Consider the following 7,462-nt stretch of genomic DNA (forward strand, 5'->3'; position numbering starts at 1 on the left):
CAGCAGTAGGAGGCCCCATTAGCTAAAGTGGTGCTTCAGGTTAAGAACAGTTTCAGGTTAAGAACAGACCTCCAGAACAAATTAAGTTCTTAACCCAAGGTACCACTGTACGTCTTTCCCAATGAGTAAAAATACAAAGGAGAGTCAAACTTTCCCCTTAAAACACCAGTAGGGGGAGCCCTTTGCCGTGCCTTTTGTCTATAACAAGGTTGCTGTTATAGCAATGCATGAAAAGAGGAAGGGTGGGCTGGGAGATCCAGTGAGGAGGTGAACAGGAGGGTGTCCCCGAGCCACGCCATCATTTAAACAGCCTACGGCCATGCCCCCAGTTGTGCTGATTGGACAGCCGGGGGCCTGACACAGCCGGGAGTCAGAATGATCCAGGCGGCATCCCTCCGCCCCACAGCCAGGTCCTGGACTAAAGGTCCTGGATGCCTGGCCGCAACACCGCCCACTGCAGAAGGTGAGCAGACCAATGAGATGTTTGTAGAAGAATGGAAACCATTTTTGGATTCCTTAAGAAAATACTTTGATTCTTGTCCAATATGAGATGGATTTATATCTTGAGTAACAGAACAACAAGAATATGTTATTTTTAGGCTTATATTTTATACTTTGTGTAATGTTAGAAACGAATGGACAGTACAGAGAATGGAGCTATAACATCTTATTGAGTGATATGGGAAGTCACAGGAAAAAACCAGAAAAATAAGAATGGTTAACATATGGTGTTCTTAAAATGTATTATGTGAAAACCTAATGAAAAAAATGAAAATGAAACTTTTAGTAAAGCATATTGAATTCTAGTTTAATTTTGCCTGAGACCTTGTTATTCATCCTGTGCCGAATTGCACTAGCAACCAAACCAGTGCCTACAGTTGGCTGTGCCAGTCCAGAAGCTACAGCAGTTAAAGGCAGTTGAGTGGAGCCAGTCTGGCAATAAAGACATTCACTTTTTGTTCAGGAAAGTAGCCAAGTATGATGAGAATCCAGTAATAAGGACCCAGATTGCTTGTTCACTGACACTCTCAAGGTGCCTTTTACGACATCAAAGTGAGGATGTTTCACCCCTCCCATTGCAAGAATCTGCTGACAATGTTTCAGAAAGGAGGGGGTGGATTTAGCTCATTGCTTCTTCCGCTCCAGCCTGACTTCAAAGGGAATCTGAGTGTTATCTGTATATAGATAAGGTGACTGCTCAAGCAGCTGTAACACTCATGCAGTCCAGCGTCTCCGATTAGTCTTTAGTTAGTTTGTGCAGTAGCTGTAGAAAATAAAGAAGTTATACTTCAGAGCTGTTGTTCGTGTGGTTCATGCTCTGTTGTGCTCCGCTGACTTTTGGAACTGAGTTTGGTGCTCACAGCTCTAAGTTGTGAGTCCACAGCACTTATACCTGCTCCCTGCAGTGGAAGGTCTCTGGGAGTGGTTTCCCAGGTCGCCTGGCCCAGTCGGGGCTGAAGAGGGTGAGCCCAGTCATTGGCACTGGCTCAAAGGCGAAGCTGACACAAAGAAGCCCATAAAGAAATTGCACTGTGTTAATCACCAATCCAACCATGTCCTTTAAATATACTGAATCATTTAAGAAATGGATGTAAATGGGTGGATGATGGGAGCTGCAGTTCAGCAAGACTTGGAGCACATTGTGTTCACTATTACTGATGGGACCACCCATCAGTAGTGAGTGCACTGCCAGAGAGGTTCCCATGCGTACCAGATTGCCTCAGACAATAAAAATGTATTGTTTCTAAAGTGGCTAGGTGTCATGGTTTACTTCATTTCCCAGGGTCCCTACGCGCTGGAACAGTTCCACCGCTGTTCCCAAGATCCAGTTAGTGGGGTAGCAATAGTGTCCCAACAAAGTTACTGTGCATACATGAGAGAGTACAGGAGCCCCAGTAGTAGCAAATTAGCAAATTGGGGGAAGGCTAGGGCTGGTTGATCTCAAAAAAATACTGTATTTTGATAGAGGGGTTTTTAGGGAAATGGCTGATGCCTGTCTATCAATTGTTTCATAACTATGGGTGTATTGTATCAGCAAGAAGGTTGGACTAGATGACTTTGGAGAACCATTCCTAATCTATAACTCACTGAGGTGATAAATATGTTTACTTGGCAGTTCTGGAAGCACCATGGAGTCCTTTAAAAATTGCAAAAAGTGATGGTCTCCCCTGTAATTATTAAAATTACAATAATTAATTCACCTAGCCAAAACTCTGAAAGGCAGAATGTGGGGGGAGAATCAACAAGAAAGTCCGAAATATTTACAGTATCCCAGTCTTCCATAGGCAGTTAGAATAATGCAGGTTACAGAGGCCAGGCTCTGTGACTATATAGGTCAAGTTTTAAAGCACTGCATCTTATTTACCATTCAAGGCAGGTCTTTGCAACAGTGTTTAATGATAAGATGCATGCATGTCCCTTTAAGCACTGAACTGGCAGAGTCTGCTGCCTCCAAATCCATGCTGTTCAAATCAGGCTGCTGATAATAATGATATTGTAGAGAGGCAAAGAAGAGTCCATGTGTAGAACCTTGCTGCTGCTGCTTCTCTTGCTCTTCCCCAACATGGTGTGCCGAGTGCATAGTGCTAATTTTACCACAACTAATCCTGTACCTATTCCACATGAGTGGTATGAGCCAGGTGACCCTGTCATTGGTGGGATTGCATCTCATATCCGCTACATCCTCCCCAATTTTTTATTTAATATACACCCCTCTGAAGTCTTGATTGACAGACCAATGTAAGTAAACAGCCCTTAATATTATTTCATTCATGCTTTACATTCTAATACTTGAATGAAATATACTTTGCTTTGAATGAATAGTTTTAGAACTGCATTGATTTGACAGCCTTGAAAGGTTTGATAGAGTGTATGAGAAACATCTGAGCATACAAGTCACATCTACACTCTCACTTGGACATTAGGAATCCTTAAGATTTAGTGATTCAATTCTGAAAAGAGAGAATTGAGTAAGAGAAGGAGAAGGTGGGTGGCATAAAAACTGAAGAAGTGAAGCAGTCGAGTTTGTTGATGTGACCAAATTGTTCAGATTGGTTATAACAAAAATGGATTGCAAAGAGCTCCAAATGTATCTTTCCAAACTGGATGTATGAGCAGTAAAATGACAACTGAAATTCAATGAGTGAAGTGATTTGAATTTGGGCAAAAAAAAGTAAGTCTAAATTTCACTTATAAATCTATGGCGTTTGAATTGGTGCTGACTGACCAGGAATGAGCTCTTGGGACAGCTCATTCATGCACCATTACTGATGCCAGAGAAATGGTAACTTGGTCAGATGACAGATACCCATTCACCACTCATAAAAGCTCTGCCACAATGTAAGCATTCTTCGCCGCCGCCATGTGGTTGGTGTGCTAATGTTACCTCACACGTTTGATGGACCTGTTTCAGACAGACATTTACACCACCTGCATTCTAGTTGCATAGCAGACTAACACTAGGGAAATACAGCTTCCAATCTCCATTCTCTGGGTTAACTCCAGCCAAGGGAATGTTGTGAGGATTCAAGGGAAGCAAAGAGAACAGAGAAAGCCAGCCTATGTTTCATTGCTGAAAGGTGGTAAAAAATGTGAAAAATAAACTGGTCATGTCTATTGCTCATAGGAAAGAATATAGTCCTTATAGTTTTTCTATAGCCCAAAAGTCTGAAAGCTGTATCTCTCAGATCTAGATTTTGTGCACTATTTTATTTTCCCATGAAATAATGCCACTTTATTCGCAGTGTGTTATCAAAGTTCTTCCAGCACATCCTTGCCCTGGTGTTTGCGATTGATGAGATCAATGAGAATCCCAAGGTCTTGCCCAATGTCACGCTTGGGTTCCGCATCTATGACAGCTACTGTAACTCTAAGATGACCTACCGCATCACTCTGGATCTGCTGTTTAACTCATATGCTTTTGTCCCCAACTACAAATGTGGCTCCCAGGAAAATGTAATAGGAGTCATTGGGGGACTGAGCTCTGAGGTCACCTTGTGCATGGCAGACATCTTGGGTCTTTACAAAATTCCACAGGTAGGAATATTCTGGGTAAGAGAAAATTGAGATTTCACACTATAATTCACTCTTCAGCTCTCTTTGCAGTAGGAGTCTATTGATTCATAAATTTGGAGTGGCATAACAAGGACAACTGAAAGGGACTTAAATGTTTGGGTTTGTTGTTGTTATAGTATGGGGGTTTCTAACAATGTGCATGAGAGGGGGTAGGTTACTAGGGATGTGTGATTAATGCATATAAGGGAAGATTAATTCAAAGGTGCCAGGTTGGTAAATGGGATATCCAGATAGGATCATATGATATCCTGGGAACATATTATCAGTGGATCATATAAGATCAGGACATGATAACTAGACTTGCTCTCCATATGAAATGTGAAATTAAGCAACATTGTGTTTGTATTTTTAATGCAAGTGGAAGTGGGTATTTCCCTCCCAAAAAAACCAGTCAATTTGGGATATGTGGGATATATATTATTATTAAATTATTATCATGGGATCATATAAGCTCAGGACATGTTAATTAGGAATGCTTTCCGTAAGAATTGGGAAATTCTTTTTCTGGGAACTATGCTGTTTCTGCAAAATGTTCACATTCAACGGCTAATTGAAAACCATGTTTTCTACTTACTGTTCTGTCATTCGGCATTTGGGAGACACTTCTAGCAGTGCCAGTATTATATGGTGTTCTGTATTGTTTAATTTCATTTTAGTTCTTTTGTTTTTTGCTGGTTGTGATTGATATGGTATTTTTGTATTTTACTGCTTTTTTAATTTTGTGGTGCAGAAAGCATCAAATTAAAAAAGAGTAAATGCTCTCCTATACTTGAAGTAAAGTAACATCTACAGGTAGGAATCTGCTTTGATTCCGTAATAATGGGAATTAATATCTACAGGGCAGGGGAATGAGCAAAACTGTGTTTTTATTTATTATGTAAGTGTGGGTGGGTGTTTTCCATAAAATCAGTATATTGGAGATCTATGGGATAAATAGGTTTGTTATGAATTCTTTCACTCAGAATGCTTGGGCTTTTCCTTTTACAGACTTCGTATGGTTCATTTGAAGCAGCCACAAATAATCAAATTAAGTTCCCTTCCTTTTACCACATGGTTCCTAATGAAGGACTTCAGTATCAGGGACTTATCCAATTACTTCTGCATTTTGGATGGAAATGGGTTGGGCTCATCACTCCTGCTAACGAAGCTGGAGAACGTTTCTTGAATACCATTGAACCAATGTTTTTCAAAAATGGGATCTGTTCAGCATTCACAGAAAGAGTTGAATACCATCTACGTTTCACTGGTAACATACTTGATGTGGTGCGTGACACAAGTTTTGTTTTCCCAGCTTTCATGAGAAGCACAGCAAACACAGTTGTTGTATACGGAGAAAGTACATCTCTTATGTGGTTGTCATTTGCTCTAAACGTAATGAAGGTAGCTCAGCTCATATTTGCTCAGTCCAAAAAGAACTTACCTGAAGGGAAAGTATGGATTACCACAGCTCAAATTGATTTCGTAATAAATATTTTCCAAGAAAAATTTGATGTTAATATACAAATGTTCCATGGTGCTATCTCCTTTGCAATTCATTCCAAGGAAATTCATGACTTCCGATACTTTCTGCAGAATGTAAATCCTTCCTGGGCAGATGGAAATGGTTTTATCACAGATTTCTGGGAACAAGCATTCGGTTGTTCATTTACAGACTCTACTAAGTCAATATACAAAGCTAAGCCTTGTACTGGAGAGGAAATGCTGGAGAGCCTTCCTGCACCATTTTTTGAAATGAGCATGACCAGCCACAGCTACAGTATCTATAATGCTGTCTCTGCTTTGGCACATGCCTTACATAGGCACTTGGCTGGATCCAACCACAGAAGAATGGAGGCTGCAGGAAGACGATCTCCTCAGAATATAGAGCCTTGGAAGGTAGTGTTTGCTGTTACAAAGAGTTTGGTTTACAAAGTGTTCACTATTGTGCACTGCCTTGATATTTTATGTGAGTTGGTATTTACGGTAGTTATAAATAGTGGCTAAATAACAGCAGATATTTAAAGAGTTGGAATGAATGCTGCTCCTATATTTCAATTAGACAATTGTTGAAGCTTTGGGGCTGGTAGTAACTGTGGAGTGAATAGTAACAGAAATCCAAACCAAATTTGGTGTGGCATAATTGTTTAAATACATTTGCTGGGATATAATGCCATAAGCTCAATCAATGTTTATTATGGCAAACAGCTAGCATATTAAATCAAAATTTATGGATAATTCTCTACATAAACAATAAAAATGATCAGTATGGGGTTTAACAAGCAATATAGTGGTTAAGTGTACTTGAAATACATGTCCAGTGGAATAAAACACCATAAGAGTTTAAAATAATAAAAGATTTAACTAAGAACTGTACCAGTTTATGACGATTTATGCAGCTGTGTAATCTTTTGCTTTCTTTTACTTATGCCTATTGCACAAATCTAGCTACATTTCTGGTGACATAAGAATTCTAGTTGGACAGGAGGTAATTTAAATAGTATTCCTCTATCCTCCCTGGCACTTTTTGTACAAGCAGGTTTATGAGGGATGCTCTGAAATCTGAATAAAATCTACAATGGAATAGAATATGGTTCACTGTTTCTGCTTGACCGCTCTTACGTGGACAGATCTGCTTGCCGTGAAAAATCTTTCTATATTTGCCTTCCAATAGATCAGAAGGCAGGACATGAAATCTAGCTTGCATAAATGCCCTTCTAAATTTGAGGATAGCCAAATTTGTCAAATATTTGGGAAGTACCAGCACCAATCTGTTTGTCCTGAGCATGGGATATAAATCAGCTAGGGCTAAGTGATTTTGTAGTTTGATATCTCTGATTCTCTGTGAAATATTCATTTTTGCTTTATCATTTACTTGGGTTAGGATATTGCTGATGGAAAAACCCAAATTTAATAATTTAACTGTTTTTTTCCCACGGAGTAAAAAGAATCGGTCAATGTGAGAGGAGCTAGTCCCACAGGCGCATACATCACTTTCAACCAAAAGTGGAACCTACACAGTCATATTCAAGTTTCTATTGAAATTAGGCCTGCTTTCAGTCATATTACTGCTCCTCTTCTTTGGTGATCACTCATAGTTGAGTAAGATTGTCTTCCATAAACATGGTTTTAACACCGAGTCCGTAAGTGACTGTGGAGGCCAATTCTGGATCCACACGTCCTTCCACAGTGGGGATATTGGTTTCCGGACGGGAACTAATCATGGTGTGGATTTGCCAAGTATGCCTTCCTCTTGGCACATTTCTCCCTTGCATCCTGAGTTCGAGTGTCTTCAAAGCCCATGACACCTTTGGTAAAGGCTGTTCTCCAATTGAAGCGCTTGCAGGCCAGTGTTTCACAGTTGTCAGTGTTTATACAACATTTTTAAAGATTTGCCTTGAGAGAGTTTTTA

This window comes from Podarcis raffonei, chromosome 13 (assembly GCF_027172205.1).
Source record: "Podarcis raffonei isolate rPodRaf1 chromosome 13, rPodRaf1.pri, whole genome shotgun sequence".
NCBI classification, from domain to species: Eukaryota; Metazoa; Chordata; class Lepidosauria; order Squamata; family Lacertidae; genus Podarcis; species Podarcis raffonei.